At 39.4% G+C, this 18,254-nt stretch overlaps 1 protein-coding gene across 3 annotated transcripts in view; it reads right to left on the bottom strand.

Moving 5' to 3' along the window:
- The window catches only part of ADARB1 (adenosine deaminase RNA specific B1), a 1,484,163-nt gene that overhangs the window by 192,624 nt on the left and 1,273,285 nt on the right, over nt 1-18,254 (bottom strand). The window lies entirely within an intron of this gene.

The raw sequence follows: 18,254 nt of genomic DNA, 5'->3' as shown, positions 1-18,254 counted from the left end.
CATTTTGGCCTGGTCACCCATGTAAAACTGCAGGAGAGCTGCATTATTTTAAATAATACATTGGTTTAATTGCAGAATCCCACCAGCAGGGTCCATCATTAGAACTTGTAATGGGCTTGGTTACAGGAATAGAAGGCCCACCATAAGGTTGATGGAGTTCTCCAACACTACAATATCCTGTAACAGGGTATCTGATACCATGCAAGCTTGTGGAGATTCAGCAGACACTGACATCATGCAATCCAATGTGATACTCGTGTCCTAAGGTATGGACCTGGTGTGTCTTCCACCAACCTGCCAAGAACATGATTTTGAGAGTGGTCTTCCAAAGCTAGAATGGCTGGCACTAAAGCATGCCCAGCTGTGCACATGTGAAGACTACCCTCTGAATCAGAAAGGGAAGACTTATCCAAGTTTATGTTCACCCTGAGTATCGCAACTAGGAGACGGCCCACCTTAGAGATGCATCCAGGAAGAGCCTGGATTAGACTACCACTAGTAAATCATTGAATTATGGGAATCGCAGGTGGTTTTCTGGCAAGCCATTTGGAAGAGAGGGATTATTTTTCGACAGACTGTGGCCATGACAGTCAACACCTTGGTAAATACTGTGGACACTGCAGAAATCCCAAATGGCTACATTCTGTACAGGAAGTAATGTCTCCACATAACAAACTAGCACCTCCTGTGTGTGATCTGTAAAATGATGCACCATTGCTACATCATCCTCTACTACACCACATATGTAAACCTATGGACAGTCACCCATTTACAGCTTTAGGCACCAGAAGAGTTGGCCAATGTTGTTGAGGTCCAGAATGGGACAGAGTCTGTCCATCATTTTAGGGAAAAGCAAAATACTAGGTAAGACCTCTGACTCTGATGAGAATGAAGGACAGCTTCTAAGTCATTCACACAGTAAAGTTTTGGCCTGTCAAATGTTCTGTTGAGACACACTGGTTTTTCATGGGGTTCTTCCTGAGAGAACAGCTCCAGTAAATGGCTGATGGTAAACTCACTTAACTGTTTCTTGGTTATGCCTCCAAGTCAAGGAGATTTTGGAGAACCACCTTCCCCCAACAGCAGTCACAGGATGCTGCAGGTGGGCTGTAGGAGTTCTTGCCCTTGAGAGACCTTGCATGGTACTGTTGAGGGCAAGACCATTCAATGTTTGAAAGACTTCCTCATGTAGCAAAGTGGTTTCTTCTAATTTTGGGATTGTCTACGTATGGAACATGAAATGAAGAAAATCAAATGTAGATCATATAGGTTCTCCATGGCAGTGAGGGTCTGTCTTCTTTTCAATAGGTCAAAGACCAGATGCTGATACCTGTTCAAAAGCACGTCCTCTTTGAACTAGGCAGGAAGAAAGTTGTACATGAATTCCTACTTAAGGGATGCTGTCCAGGGCAGGTGCATACCTAAGCCTGTCGCCCTGGCCACATTGTCATTACAGTCAAACTGTTTTTTTTGTCTTTTCAGCTTTTCCCGGTTAGGGGTCACCACAGCGGAACTCCGCTAATGATTGGCAGTCGATTCTTATGGTGCCAAGTTGCCAGCCCGATGCTCAACCTTCAGCGAAGGCACGCCCATTCACGCATGTCTTTTGGAGGCCACTCGACCGTGGGGAGCACATGCAGACTTCCACACAGAAGGCACTCCAGCCGAGAATCGAACAGGAGAACTTCTTGCGGTGAGGCAACAACGCTACTGCTGTAGCATCACGGCTAACTCAGAAGAGTCAAAACACTGGGCACAATTCTCCCTACAGAACAAGGTGATTTAGATTACCTTACTTGGAGTGCTTTAGAGCTATGCAGTTAAAGTTCATATACACATAACAAGCACAACCCTACATCAAAGTATAAAGAAAGGACAATGAAATGTGAGGAAGAAGTGGTTGAGAAATAAGGAGAGTAAGATTTCAGTCGGAAGTAGGACCTCAAGGAGTATATCTACCATACAGATATATTACGTTTAAAATGTAGAAGAAAAGCATTCATAGAATTACACCAGCACGAGAATGGCGAAAAATATTTTATAAAAAGGGATAACTGGGAGTTATAGAAAATAGACAAAAGGTGCTGGAATTTACTGCAGAATATTAGCAATGGAACCCACACAGTGGGAGAAAATGACTAGAGATGGAAAGGTAATAAGAGTCAGATGACTCCAAGCAGACGTTTGTATTACAAGGTATAGACTAACTTCCCTACTGGAGATTGATAAGAGTATGGAGATTGATAAGAGTATGGCCAAACAGAAAGGGATAGGAGAGTTCTAAGCAAAACACCAGTTCTAGCTGAGTTTGCATTTGAGACTACAGCAGAAGCTGCTGTTAAAGAATGGTTAATTCACAGGGCATATAAAATACTGCAGAATAACTATAAGACTCAATCAAAAGAAGTTAGAAAAGACTGGGAAGAGAGACTGGAAAAGCAATATACAGAGAAACAATGGGAGGACATCTGTACACCTACCAAGTAAGCAACGAAGTCCGGAAAGCTTAAGATTTTTGATTGAAAGTGTTTGCACAAGTATTTTATACCTCAAGCACACTGCAGAGAATTTTTCCTTAGATAGAGAAGATGCTGGAGGTGTGATGGGAAAGAGAGAAAAAGTGGTACTATAACAAGTCGGCAGACTTTTAACTTTGCCAGAAATGGGGGACTCTCGAACTGGAACATAAGGATCTGAATTACCCACACACAGTGAAGACTTACCAAGTGTAAAAATACTGGCTGCCAACAAACAACATTTACTACAAAATAAAAAGGGAAGCCACCTCAAGCAGTAGACCTGCAACAAGTGGTGCACCCTAGGGATCGGTCTTGGGGTCTCTTTTGTGATTTACTTTTCTGAGGTGCAGGCCAAAACCAGTGGGCTGTGGCTGACCAAGTTTGCAGATGACTGCAAGCTGGGTGCTGCCTTTAATTCCCCTAGTGATGTGGACATCCTCCAAGAGGGTCTCATACAAACAAATGACTGGTGCCAGAAACATGGCCTCAAACTGAATGCCAAAAAATGCATCATCATCCCCTTTGGGGAGAGTAATGTCCCCACAAATTATCACATTAATACCAAGGTCCTAAGCATGCAATCAGTCATGAGGGACTTGGGCACCCAGGTTGATAGCAAACTGACTTTTGATCACCATATTGTCTCCATTGTACGGAAAGCTTTCTACATGGCCCACCTCATTAGTAAGGGTATCTCATGCAGATACAAGGAGGTCACAACATCCCTGTATTCTTCCCTTATAAGGCCCACTATTGAATACAATGCCCCTTTCAGCATGTAGCAGCTGGAGACCACAGAGGTTCCTCACCAGGAGAATCCAGAGCCTCAAACATCTACCCTACACAGATAGGCTAAAAGCCCTGTCCCTCTACTCAGTCTCATACAGACTCCTCAGAGGTGACCTCTGTCTGCCATAAAAAGCTATCTCAGATCCTGTCTTGATGGGACTTTTGCATATCCACAAGTCAAGCTCCACAAAAGTAACCCACATGTGTGACCTCAGCCTGGTCTGTGACATCAATAGGACTTGTTAGCAGGACAGATGCGTGTCCCAGAGACTCTCCCTTCTGTGAAACAGACTCCCTCTCCACGTCAAGCAGAGTACCTCATTAACCCTTTTAAGTGCAACCTGGATAACCTTGGATAACTGGATGGGGAACAGAAAATACATCACTGGGATTCTACCTGTGTCCCTGTTGGACAGGGGCACTGGGTGCCGACTTGTTGGAACATGGGCTAAGTTCTTGACTAGGCATGTAAGGGTCTCAGGCCCAACAGCCTAGTATGACCCTAGGATCCTATGAATATTGTCCCTCTCCTTAAGGGTCTGCATCCAAAATCCCAGAATCTCCTTTTTTCTTGAGCTTCTCCCCTTTTCTCTTTGAATTACAGTTTTCTGCTTGTGCTATGTATAACAGCCTTAATTGTGTTGCTCTAAAACACCCCTTAAAATCAAATAATCCTAGTCCGCCTTGTTCTATTGGAAGAATCTGCGTATCCCACTTGACCCTTGCTGTCTTCCCCTTCCAGATAAAATTCTTCAGCTCTTTTTTAAATTGCTATCCACAACTCCTTCTCTGGTTGATAAAAATATGCCTGACCTGTGTATAAAACTAAAGGGACTAAAAACATTTTTACTGCTTGTATCTTACTGTCCATATCCACAGAACAAAGCTTCCAGTTTCTCCTGTTCAGTCTCCTCTAACATATTCTAAGCTGCTACAATGCAGTCATTTTAATCCATACTCCTAAACACTCCATTTTATCATCTTCCCATAAACATGGATATTGCTGGACCAATTTGTCTCTCTCTACATAATTTACCGCTATTGCCTTTGTTTTATCTCCATTAATTTTGCATCCCAAGATTTGAAACTGTCTTAAAATGTTCCACAACACTGTAATGTCTGCTGCTGGTTTTGTCAGGTATAAAATATCTGCATATACAGCCAACTTTTCTTGACTACCATACCAATTACATCCTTGAACTTTTGAGTCCCTTATTTTCTTTGCCAATAATTCTAAATATAACAAATAAACAAGAAAGGAGAAAGAGGACACTCCTGCCTGGTTCTTCTACTCAAGCATAAATTATCAGAGAGGACCCCCAACCCACTTTAATTTCCACAACCAATCCCTCATATATACTCATAACCTTATAATTTTATCAGGGAAAGCAACTACTTACATTGCCCTGCTCATGAAGTCCCAGCTTACTCTGTCAAATGCTTTCTCTGCATCAAGACCCACCAAAACAGTGGTATTTTCTTACATTCTGCTTCCCCTCTAGACCATCAGTCTGTTAATGTTTTTTTTTGGCATCACTTTTAGCCATTATAGACTTTATAATCATGGTTTAGTACTGAAACAGACCTGTATGAAGCTGGATCCGATGGATCTTTACTCTTAGGTATTACAGCTACCACTGCTTTCTTCCAGGATGTTGGTGCTTCTCCTCCTCTTACAATACTCAAACAAAACCTTCCAGACCTCTTATCAATTTTTCCCCTCCTAGCTTCCAAACGTCCACAAAAATACCATATCGTTCCTGGGAACTTTCCTGCAGATTAGTTATACATCACCTAGCCTATTAGCAACCAAGCCTCATCTACCTCTAACCTTGGTATATTTAATTCTTCCATAAACATTTCCATTTCTACATGTTCCTGATTTCCACATTTATCTGATTTATATAGACTTTCATAAAATTTCTGAAATATTTCTAATTCTTTTCTTTCTTGCTGTAGGCTCCCTAAGCTTGGTAACAGCTCTTTCTACTTTCTGTTGCTTGAGTCATTGTGCTAAAATGTTTGTGCTCTAGAGTTATCAAAAAACAGCTGCTTGACAGCAATCTTTCTAAACTCATGCGTATTAAGGTAATCCCTTATTTTCTGTTTAGCATTCTGCAGTTGCTCCTCTTCTTGTTCTGTGGTATTTCCCCAATGTTGCAATACTTTAACTTTTGTCAGTCTCTCTAAATAATCCTTCCACCTTAGTTTTAAACTCCACTTTAATTTTATCTCACTCCCTAGCTGTATTTTCAGAAGAAATACCTAGTGTCTCTAATAGCTCCTGAATAATTTCCAAAACCCATTCCTTCAATTCCCCTTTTTTCAACTGATAGGTGGGAAAGCACCAGTGTCTCATTTTGATTTCATTACCTTCTCTTTATTTTAGTTATTGGTGCACAGTCTGAAACAGTTACTGGGTGCATTTCAAGAACTTCAAGTACACATGCTTCTGTGAAATATAAATTCTATGTAGCCTAGGCCAGTTTTTGTATCTTGGAGAATAATATTTAAATTCACTCCAAACTCCTAGTACTGAATTCACATCTTCCATGCCAAACATTTTCATAAATTTCTTCAAAAATCTATCCTCCTTGGTTACATTTTACCTTCCAGGCCCCCAGACGCATCTTCACTGTTGCAAAAGAAATTTCAGCTCCCAGCTATAAGTAATATTCCTTGCTGAAAGCTGATTATTTCTCCCAGAATTTTCTTAAGCTTCATTATACCAGTTTTAGGTGGAATATAAATACATGCCAGTATAATCCTCCCTTGCCAGTAGCTCTTTGCTATTAAAATCTACCATTGTCATTTTTTCCCTCTTCTATCACTATTGGAATTCCTCTTGCAATTAATATAAATACACTTTTTTTTCCTTTGCTCCAGGTATTCCACTGAACAACCTTCCTGAAAACCTTTATCAAATTCACATGTTCAGTTTTTTCCGTATGTGTGTCTCCTGTGCCATAGCTATTTGCACTCCATTTTTAATATAGTTCACTACTCTTTCTTTTTTGTATTTATCAGTGAGACAAGTCAGACTGAAAGACATTACAGAAAGCATCATTTTCTTACATAGTTATTGTTTCCACATTTTATGTATCACTTTTTTTTTGTTAAATGGCTAGCTCTAGCTTTTATGTTACTTGTATATATTGTTTGGCAGCTTGGTCTTTTATACAGTTGTTTCTTGTCATATCCATTTGAGCCTATGTCCTATCTTACAAAACTTTTGATTTTATTGAAAGCCCTCAAGCAAACACGCTAAAACCTATTAATTTAATAACAAATAAAACTATGTACATCTTCATAATTTGAAGTTTACTTTCCTAATAAGAACAAAAGTTCTAAACTGAGAGCCACACAGACTAGGGTTAACCAAAAATAAATCATTCATGCTAAGACACATTACAGTCTGCGCTTTTAGTAAGTGCTGCCTGGTTTCATTTTATCTTTCTACCTCTCCCAGCTGAGAAAACATCTGAATGTTTTCAGTAAACACTTTCTCTCCAAGATGTTTCTCTATCAGATCGTCTTCTAGGGACATGAAAACCAGGCACAAAACTGCTAAGGATACATTGTTTACCAGAAAAAAGCCTTACAATATTCTTTTTCATTTACTTTATTTCTGTTAAAACTTGTTACTGGATAAAGCCAAGGGCCTTGACCCAGTCATTCTGCTATGCAGGGATGAGAAAAAACACTCTGTCATGTTCTCTTAACTGGTTTATTCCCCCTTTTTTATGTTGCAGTGTCTTCATTTCTTAAAAATTACAAAATCAAAATAAAGAGCCAGCAAAATGAATAGGTGTAGCAAATGCAACTATTTTAATAAAATACCACAGTAAAAATAATAAAATAAGGTAAAGATGAGCACTTTTGCACCAAAATCAGGTGCTTCATCACCTTTAAATACACAATAATACATCAGGGTTTAAATATCTAAAAACTACTGCCCAAGACCTTGTGACTTCAAGGCAGGTCTTAAAGGGATATACTCATTTACCCCTTGCCTCAGTGTCACCTGAAGCAACATTATCCATTTAGTTTCAAGCTTCTCCACATCTCTGTATACCTCTACTCATACTATACAATTTCTCCCTAATTTACATATAAATACATATAGTGGGGAACATTTGTATAGTATGAGTAGATATCAGGAATGCGCTTGGTAGACATGTAGTTAATAAGGGAAGTATCCATACTTTTAAATTTTCTGTTTTAGAAATGTACTTATTTACTGTTTGATGGGAGGATGTTAAGATTTATATGGAGTTAGTTTTGAGATATTTAAATCTTGATGTATTATTTTGTATTTAGATCTGATGAAGCATCTGATTTTGGTGCGAAAGCACTCATCTTTACCTAATTGTATTATTTTTACTGTGGTATTTTATTAAAGTAGTTACATTTGCTACACCTATTTGTTTTGCTGGTTATTTTAATTTTGTATGTACATCTTTATTAAGGTTGCCGTTTGCTCCTTAGTTTAGTTTGAATCCTTTAAATTTGTTTTATAATGAATGGAACATGGCAGAAGGTGGCAACATTGAACTGGATTATGTCCTGAGCAATGGCAGAATTTCTATGCATAACAACCGCTTGAGTCATGTTTTGGCTGTAGACGGCAATCCCTTATTGCTGATCAAGGAGAATGTTACTTCTGGTATACTGGAATGCCTGGATACAGACTATACTGATTAAGGTACTGTTAAGATCCCTGGAAAATAATATTTACAAGTTTAAAAGACTTCAGTGGCAAAGGCTGGGAATGCCTTTGCATAGATATGTTGAGAGACTGGCAAAATCTTAATTTCAAGATGAGTTTTAAATATATTGAACTGTTGATTAAGCTCTTCAATCCAACAGAAACTTCACTATGTGCAGAAACAGCATGAGACATGGAGAAGGTTGATGTGTTTGCAGACTTCACTTTATGTACTCAGAAGCTGGATGATTTATTTACAGACATTGAGGCATATGAAAAGCATCTTATGGAAATTAAAAAGAGGAAGCTGCAATGTGATATGCTGGACTTTAAGGAAGGATGGATTTTTTCATGGCCGAAGGCCAATGGTGTTTAGGGTTTGGAATGGAAAGCTACCTCCATATGTAATGCTCCAGATGACTGGCCAATGGCTTCTGAAACAATATATAAAATTATAAGACTACTGGTGACTTCAGTCTGAAAACTGATAAATCCAATATTATTGTGCCCCTGATGTATGCAGTAGAGACTTCTGATGTGCCGAGTTCTACTGCAACTTAATGTTCTCTGCTGGAGGGTAGGAGATGATGTTGTAGTTTCCACCAATCAACATTTTTAAAACTATGGTTAATGGAACAGGTTGTACAGGAAATGAGAGGACGATTGAAGAGCAGGAGCAGACCAGTGTGCAAGCATTTACATCTGGATGGTTAACTGGAACTGGGGCCTGCCTTATGGAAGAAAATTCCGAAGATTTAATTAACATCTTTTCTGTAACACTAACCACAGAATAGTGGTACTGAACTTTGGCTTATCATTTATACCAGCTGGGGGATTGAGTCTGCATGATGTTTTGTTGGACTTACAACTATTTGTTCGGAACTTTACTTTGAAGTTGTTGCATGGGGGTGAGACCACCTCTAGTCAGACTTTTAAAAAACCTAGCAGTTATGTACCTGTCAATTGTCCTTTAGTAGAGGTATTGAGTAAGATGTGTGAAGATGGTATCTATGAATACTTTAATAGGAGAACAAAGAGAGGTTTTTATAATATGAATAGAGTACAATTAAAGAACCTTAAGGGGAATGCTTGCAGGAGTCTATATATTCTTCTGGCTGATAAAGGGGGAGGGATTGTTGTAATGGATACAATCAGCTATTTTAACAGTAAGTTGAATATGCTGAATGATTCACTCACATATACTGAATGCGTAAGATCTGATGTTAAGATTATTGCTAAGGTTAACACTTGCATCCAAGATCTTTTGAAGGAGGGGGGTCATTGACAAACAACTCCAAGAATATTTCTTAGTTGAACATCCACCGATACAGGTGATACATGGGTTCCCTAAAGTACACAAGTCCCTGGATAAACCCCATGTGACCCATAGTTTCAGGGAAGGGGTGGGTTATGGAGCCCATGTCTATTTTTATACAGAAACAGCTTTATTCTGTCATAGATAAAACTAAGAATGTTCTTTGAGATGCAAAGCATTTTTTGACGAGTCTGTCTCAATGGGCTGAAACTAATTCTGTCAATGACTATTAGTTACCATGGATAGTGTTCCCTGTTTACGGTTATTCCAAATGAGGTAGGAAGAGATTATGTTAGACTAGTTTTGAATAAGAATTCAACATACAGTTTTGAACAAGTGTATTTGATATGTTTTTTACTTGATGTTATCCTTGCGAGCAAAGCAATGCCTTCAATTCTGTGGATAGGTATTATGTTCAGAATGTAGGTGTTGCAATGGGTACCATGTGTGCAAACAGTTACACAAACATGGTGCTGGCGTACTAGGACTCTGGCATGCATTCCTCACATTAAAAATATACTCAAAGTTCACTCTTGTAGCTTTGATGATGACTTTTTTTTCATTTGGGCTTGCTCAATAGAGTCTTTACATGGTTTTATTAATTTACAAGCTACCACTAGTTTTTTTTTAATTTACATTTAAGTATTCTGTAACTGAAATTGATTTTTTGAATGTATGTATAATAAAAACTGTGGGTGGAATTATAACATCAGTTTATAAGAAACCATGCAAGAAGAATAACTTACTGCATGCTTGGAATATACATCCCAAACATTTGAAAAATAATGTTTCGCAGAGCCAGTTTTTAGAAATGTGAGACTACATAATAGGGATACTGATATGTATTCCTCTTTTGCTGTCCTCTCTGATGAGTTTCACTGGAAGGGTTGGTTAACTCTAAATACATGGATACAAAATTGTAATGAAGTGATTATACAGCTGATAGGGGTGCTACGATTGGCCAATCATGTACAGATGTGTCTGATGTACTCCAATAATGCTCAGCACATATGTGATATTAAGAAGCATTGGAGGATACTTATGTCTGATACTTAGTGGGGAGATGTCCTTGGTGATGAGCCTCAGTTTTCGTTCAAAAACTTCAGTTCAGCTAAAAGAAAGTTGGGTTAGAAGTCTGTTGCAGCAGGTATGGGTAATAAAGTAGAATCAGATTGGAAAGGAACCTTCCTGTGTAGTGGATGTAATGTTTGCAAATATATTCGGGAGGGTGATTGTTTTATGCATCCAGACACTGGACAGATGTTTAAATTTGATTTTTATGCGGATTGTAGCGCTCAAAATGTTGTTTATCTTGAAAGTTGTGAAATATGCTATAGTTATTATGTAGGTATGATGAATTGTTGTTTTAGAGACAGAATTAGGGAGCATTTGCATAGTACGAGTAGAGGGGATATCAGAAATGTGCTTGGTAAACATGTAGTCAATAAGGAAAGTATGCATACTTTTAAACTTTCTGTTTTAGAAATATATTTATTTACTGTGGGGGGGGGTTGTTAAGATATGTACAGAGAAGCTCGAGACTAAAATTAATTGATAATGTTGCTTCAGGCGACAAGAGGCAAGGGATTAAATGAGTATATCCCTTTAAGATCTGCCCTGAAGTCACAAGGTCTTACGCGGTAGTTTTGAGATATTTAAACCCTGAAGTATTATTGTGCACTTAGATCTGATGAAGCACCTGATTTTGGTGCAAAGGTGCACATCGTTACCTTACTGCATTATTTTTACTGTGATATTTTATTAAAGTAGTTGCATTTGCTATACCTATTCTTTTTGCTGGTTCTCTAATTTGATTGTATATGTACGTTTTCTTTATTGAGATGGCCGTTTGCTCCTTAGTTTGGTCTGCATCCTTTAATTTTCTTAAAAATGAACAAGGGAAAAGAAAAAAACACAAAAGCACTTGTTTATATTAGTATTCTCATTACATTTAAAAATAAAAAAAACTACTTCATAGGTTGCAAAGAAAGTCATGCATCATTAAAGGACTATTAAGAAAAAAAAAACATATTACTTATAGTTAACTTTCACCCTCCTCTTTCTCTCTCCCAAGTATTTTTCTGACGATTCATGACATGAAGTAGGGCATATGCTTTAGAGTCCCCTACAAGCTTAACAAAGTCCACGAAAATCCAATATTTCTAAATTGTCTTGTTCTGCCATGTTTCACAAGTCTAACTATTGCTTCGTAATCCCCCATTTGTCAAGTTTCCAAGTTAGGACTGATAGGTTATTCTGATTTCATTGGTCCCCACCTCTAATAGATACATTGACATAATCAATAACTCTAAACTTAAACCTATGTGAGGCTCCACAGCTTATAATATGCTTAGACAGGGCATTAGTCTCACTACCCCTTCTTATGTTGGATTTATGTTCTATAATTCGTTCTTTAAATTTTCTTGTCGTCTTACCGACATAAAAAGAGGGACAGGCTTCACACATTGCTAGATAACCAACATTATTTGTTGTACAAGTGGCAAAGCAATGAAACACAAACACTTTTTTAGAGACAGGATGAATGAAACTATTGCCTTGAGATAGGTCATCATTAGTACACTTAAAAATATCAGCACAACAACTACAATTATGGCAACAAAATGTGCCATTCCCCAATGCATTATGTGAATTAAACATTACATTTTCAAAATCTTTATACCCCAACATGCTCTTAATCGTCCTCATGTTCCTGTATGTAAAGTACGGTTTGTCACCCACAATTAACTTGATATCTTCCTGTGCTAGGAGGACTTTCTAATACTTCCTCACTATGCCTCTAACAGCATATGACAGTGTTATACGAAGTAATGAACCTTAAGCCTACCCCATCCAATGGAGTACTCAACGACCCACTCACATTTGTAACTGTCCTTAGAAAAATAGGTTCATATAACGTGCACCTATTGGATAATACATGCTCTCTAACCTGAGTTAGTAGAGCAATTGAATACCCGCTCTTGTCTCAGGGAATGGTTGGATAACTGAGCCCATCTCTCTGTATTTGCAGAGGCAGTTACAAACATTATTAAATAAATGTGAGACAGTTCTTAAGGATAGTACTGATTTTCTTGTTAAACTCAAGTGTTGGTACATGGGTTTGAAGCAATTGGGTATGGATTGCAATGGGGTATATATGGTGGTGATGGATATTACATCACTGTTTACTGTCATCCCGAATGATCTTGGGTTAGACTCCATACGAGAATTTTTAATACATTGCTCTACATTCTCTGTTAGGCATATTGAGAACATTTGTATGCCGTTAGATCTGGTATTGAAAAATAAATGTATTTTTATTTGATAAGAATTATTATCTGCAACAAACAGGTGTGGCAATGGGCACACCAGTGGCGAATACATATGCCAATTTGGTCCTCTATCAGTGGGAGAGGTCATATATTTTTAATGGGGAAAGTTTTTTGAATAATAATCTCATCTTCTACCAGAGGTTTGTGGATGACTGTTTCTTTTTATGGAGGGGTACATCGAATGAGCTGATGGACTATATTATGTTCTTGAATAATACAACTTCCTTTCTGAGATTTAAGGCTGAATTTTGGGCCACATCTATAAACTTTCTTGACATTGTGTTAAAGAAGCAAGATAGTATTATTAATACATCTGTGTTTAAGAAGGAGGTGTCATCTGGCAGGTATCTTTATGCATCTAGTATGCATGCACCTCATGTTTTTAAGGGTATAGTCAAGGCGCAATTGGCTAGGGTTAGTAGACTGAACACTGATAATGTATTTTTAGAACAAATAAATGAGACCTGTAATGAGTTTAGGGAGAGCGGGTATTCAATTGCTCTACTAACTCAGGTTAGAGAGCATGCATTATCCAACAGGTGCACGTTATATGAACCTATTTTTCTAAGGACAGTTACAAATGTGAGTGGGTCGTTGAGTACTCCATTGGATGGGGTAGGCTTAAGGTTCATTACTTCGTATAACGCTATGTCATATGCTGTTAGAGGCATAGTGAGGAAGTATTGGAAAGTCCTCCTAGCACAGGAAGATATCAAGTTAATTGTGGGTGACAAACCGTACTTTACATACAGGAACATGAGGACGATTAAGAGCATGTTGGGGTATAAAGATTTTGAAAATGTAATGTTTAATTCACATAATGCATTGGGGAATGGCACATTTTGTTGCCATAATTGTAGTTGTTGTGCTGATATTTAAGTGTACTAATAATGACCTATCTCTAGGCAATAGTTTCATTCATCCTCTCTCTAAAAAAAGTGTTTGTGTTTCATTGCTTTGCCACTTGTACAACAAATAATGTTGTTTATCTAGCAATGTGTGAAGCCTGTCCCTCTTTTTATGTTGGTAAGACGACAAGAAAATTTAAAGAACGAATTATAGAACATAAATCCAACATAAGAAGGGGAAGTGAGACTAATGCCCTGTCTAAGCATATTATAAGCTGTGGAGCCTCACATAGGTTTAAGTTTAGAGTTACTGATTCTGATTTCATTCTCAGAATATTAATATGAAGCAGGGCATATGCTTTAAAGTCCCCTACAAAGTCCAAGGAAGTCCAATATTTTCAGATTTTCTTGTTGTCATGTTTCACAAATATAATTACTGCTTTATCACCCCATGTTTGTCAATTTTCACATTACTAACTTTATTCCTGTTCATCACCATTGCCCAAATCCTAGCTTACCAACTAGCCACCAGAAGGGGACAATATCAAAGGCTCAATTGAAGTTTAGGTAAACCACTTCCTCTGGGTTTCTCCTGGCTGTAGCCAACATCACACAGTCACAGAACTGGAGAAAACTGGACTGTTGAGATCTCCTGGCTATGGAGTTAGCCTGTTCAACCTGGAGGTTAACGGACACTAAAACTTCCACCAGTCTTTTCCTCACTATTTTCTCAAATCTTTACTATTACTGAGGTAAGATCGGCAGGATAGTAGTAACCTGGATTTGTTATTCTGCCTGGGTCCACCCTTGCTAATATTCAGTTGTCTAGCATCTCTCTACTGCTAAAACACTTCTGCAAGAGGGACAAATGACATGGCCACCAGATTTCTATGGTTTAGGTTCAAGCATGCATTACTCTTCTGCATCTCTGCCTGTTAAGTCACTGAAAAGTAAGCTATTTGCAAGTATTCACCTATAACCACTTTCCCACATGATGATGGTTAGTCTTCATGGGTCTGTATCATCATGGGCTGATGCAGGTGCTCCTTTTTCCTCTCCCTTTAAAACTGTATCACAAAGGATGACAAACAGAATCTCTTAACTGACTTCCTGAAACGGCATTCTTGAGGAGAGCCGATATCAGACTTGGATATATTAATACTGCACTTCTGTTTCTCAGTTCAGGACAAACGTAAAGTACAGTTGTGTAAAATCTCACCATAATAGTAGATGTCCTTTCCTTCACTGTTACAGTATTCCTTACATCTTGGGATTCCCTGCCTCGGGTAGCACTACGCCCGGCCAGTTTACAAAAGCCTACTGTTAAAGTATACCGTACATCATATTTAGGTTACTCGCATAGCATAGGGCATAAAGGTGACATCCAAACATGCCATTCTTAGAAATGATAGCCCCAGTAGAAATGCCACTCCAAGGAAAACTAAGAGGTAACCAAGTACATCCAAGAGGGAAATGGACCAGGGGAGGAGGGAGGGAGTGAATACTGCAGCCGTGAAGGAAAGGACATTTACTGTTATGGTAAGATTTTACACAACTATACTATTCCCTTCCATTCAAATGCTGCAGTATTCCTTACAACTTAAAACAGTGCCAGAGCTGAAGAAGAAACTTGGGAGGAGGAAGGACCAGCAGAGCCCTCTAGGAAGTCATGAAGATGGCCCTAGCAAAACCAGCTCTATGTCTGGAGATTCCATCCAAATTTTTATGCTAGGTAAAAGTATGCCCAGAAGTCCAGGTAGCTGCTTCAAGAATAGAATTAGTATCCAATCCCTTGAAAAAAGTACAAGAAGAAGCCACATCTCCAGAAGAATGAGCCTTTACAGATGCAGGAAGGCTCTTACCATGCACAGTATAACAAAAAAGAAACAACCTTTGAAATCCAAGAAGAAACAGTTTACTTGGATACAGCTAAATCTAGGGACCTAGAATGAAAAGAAACAACTGATCAAATTTTCTAACAGACTTGGTCTTATCCAAATAAAATCTTAGTTGTTTATGCACATGCAAAGTATGCAGTACCCTCTCAATGGTAGACTGTGGAAGGGGAAAAAAGCAGGTGAATTAACAGACTGATTAAGTAACAACTCCTCAACCACCTTGAAAGATTAGTACGCAAGGACACCCTATCCTTATGAAACACCAAAAATGTAGGACAAGCCATTAGAGCTTGAAGCTCAGACACCTGTGACAGAAGTAAGGGCCAACAAAAGAACAGTCTTCCAAAAGCAATGCTGAAAGGAAGCTGAAGCAGAAGGCTCAAAAGGAGCCTTTGTCAACTTCTTCAAAACAAAATTCAGATCCCAGGGAGGAGGGAATAGGCTTCCTGGGAGGCCTAATATGAAGGACATGTTTAAAGAACTGCTTAGTCTGGAAAGTAAATGAGGAGATAAAGGCAAACAAGCAGAGAAAGCTGATAAGTAAGTGGACCTCAACAGAAGAATAGGCCAAACCAGCATCAAGTAATTCACATAAATAAAAAAGAACCAAAGGAACATCTACAGTAAGTGGATTCATGTTACCAGAAAGACACCAAACAGAAATCCTCTTCCATTTGGACAAGTACAATTTCCTAGTGTTCGGTCTCCTGGCCTCCTACACGACCCTAAGCATGTCCTCTGAAAAAAAAAAAAAGTGTCTACGTGGAATCAAAATCCCATCACCCACAGTGTCAGTTAAGAGTGGACAGGTGGGGATGGATGAGAGCGCCTTTGTCTTGTGTGAATAGGTCTATTCTGTGGAGTTGACGTATGATGATTGCTCTTGGCTAAATGCAGAAGGGGAACCAATGCTGTCTTGGCCAAAAGGGAGTCACCAACAAGATTTTGGGAGGGTCCTGTTGAATTCTGAACAGGACTTTTGGAATAAGAGGAATGGGGGGGGGGGGGGAATGCATAAAGAAACATCTCCTTCCAAGAAAAAGGGAGGGCATCCACCTTCCACACCAGAGGACCTGGGATGCTTGTGCCAGTTGTCTGTTCACAGGGGAGGCAAACAGATCCAATTTAGGACTACCCTACTGGTGGACAATATCCAGAAACACATCCCTGTGAAGCAACCATTCATGGGACTGAGTTATGGACCTACTCAAAGCGCCTGCCACAATCTTTTGACAAAGGAATGTAAACTGTCTGAAGAGTCGCTTGATAGTGGACAGCAAGATCCCATACCAAGAGTGCCAACCGGCAAAGAAGATAAGATCTTGTTTCCCTCTGTTTATATACCACATCACTGTGATACTGACTGTAAATACCTTGACAGGCCCTGGGGAGAAGAGAGGATAAAAAGCCTGAAGAGCCAGCAGAAGGGCTCTCATCTCTGACATTGATGTGCTGGTGAGGTGACCATACCATGTGCACCTTTAGACAGCCAAAAGTTGTGCCCCATTCAACGTCTGAAGCACCTGTGAACAGTTCTTGACAGGGAAGAGGAGGATGAAAAGGAATCCCTGGATTTAGAGACAAGAGCTGGATCCACCAGTCAAGTTCCTTCTTCAGATAAAGTAGAACAGGAAAGTACAGTTTTGTACCTACCATAAATGTAGATGTCCGAACAGGATAGCATCTGTAGTCCTTACAAATGGGTTGTCCTGTCGTCAGGCAGCCCTTCGGTCGGCCGGATTCCAAAGTCTGGGTCTGGCCTCGGCTGGTGTCGCACTTCACCCGACGTCATAGCTGCAGTTCTTTGGGTATAAAGGCATCAGCCGACGCCATTTTCCTCAGTGTTTCTTGCCCCAGATGCCAGTTGCCCTCCTGGATAGCTAAAATTTTGGATAAATGCCAATGTTTCCAAAAGGTAGAAGGCAAACACAAAAAATAAGCATGTATGTACATATATACAAACAAATACACCATAAGAAATCCCCCCCAGCTAGCTATTAGGTGGGCAAATACCCTAGGAATACCACAGAGGGGAAGGAGGGTGGGTAATCCTGACTGCAGATGCTATCCTGTTCGGACATCTACATTTATGGTAGGTACAAAACTGTACTATGTCCTTCAAGGATGCATCTGCAGTCCTTACAAATGGGTAGAATACCATAGCCAAACTAGGGAGGAGGAAGAAGAAATTATGGTGTAGTTAGGATCCCTTGCAAAACAGCAGTGGCAAACCCTGCTCGGGATCTAGAGTATAGAGGTAAGTTATAATGCTTGGCAAATGTATGCACGGAGGTCCAAGTAGCAGCCTCTATAATGTCCTTGGTAGCCACTCCTCGTAAGAAAGCTGTGGTAGTGGCTGTAGCCCTTGTAGAATGAGGCCTTATGTTCTGTGGAATTTGCTTTCCATGGTAGGAGTAACAGAATCTAATGCAATTTCCTATCCACTTGGAGATTGTCTGTTTGAAATTGCTTTTCCTTCCCTTCCTGTTGCATATGCTACCAGAAGCTGGTCAGTTTTTCTATTGCCCTTGGTTCTGTCCAGGTAGTAGCGCAACTGTCTATGTACATCCAAGGTATGCAGCAGTCTTTCCCCCCTGTTCTGTGGATTGGGAAAGAAGGTAGGTAGGTGGATTGCCTGGTTTAGAGACACTCTGGATACCACCTTAGGCATAAATGTAGGATTAGTTCTCATGGACACTCTATCTTGATGGAAGATTAGGAAGGGTTGTACTGCCATTAAAGCCTGTAGTTCCGAAACCCTTCTTGCTGAAGTAATTGCCAGCAGGAAAGCAGTTTTCCAGGATAGGTGTTGAAGATCTGCTGTTGCTGCTGGTTCGAAAGGGGGGAG

Source organism: Protopterus annectens, chromosome 6.part1 (assembly GCF_019279795.1).
Source record: "Protopterus annectens isolate FY-2018-M chromosome 6.part1, PAN1.0, whole genome shotgun sequence".
Lineage (NCBI taxonomy): Eukaryota > Metazoa > Chordata > Ceratodontiformes > Protopteridae > Protopterus > Protopterus annectens.
The sequence above is the reverse complement of the archived record's forward strand: the minus strand, read 5'-3'. Positions and strand labels throughout refer to the sequence as shown.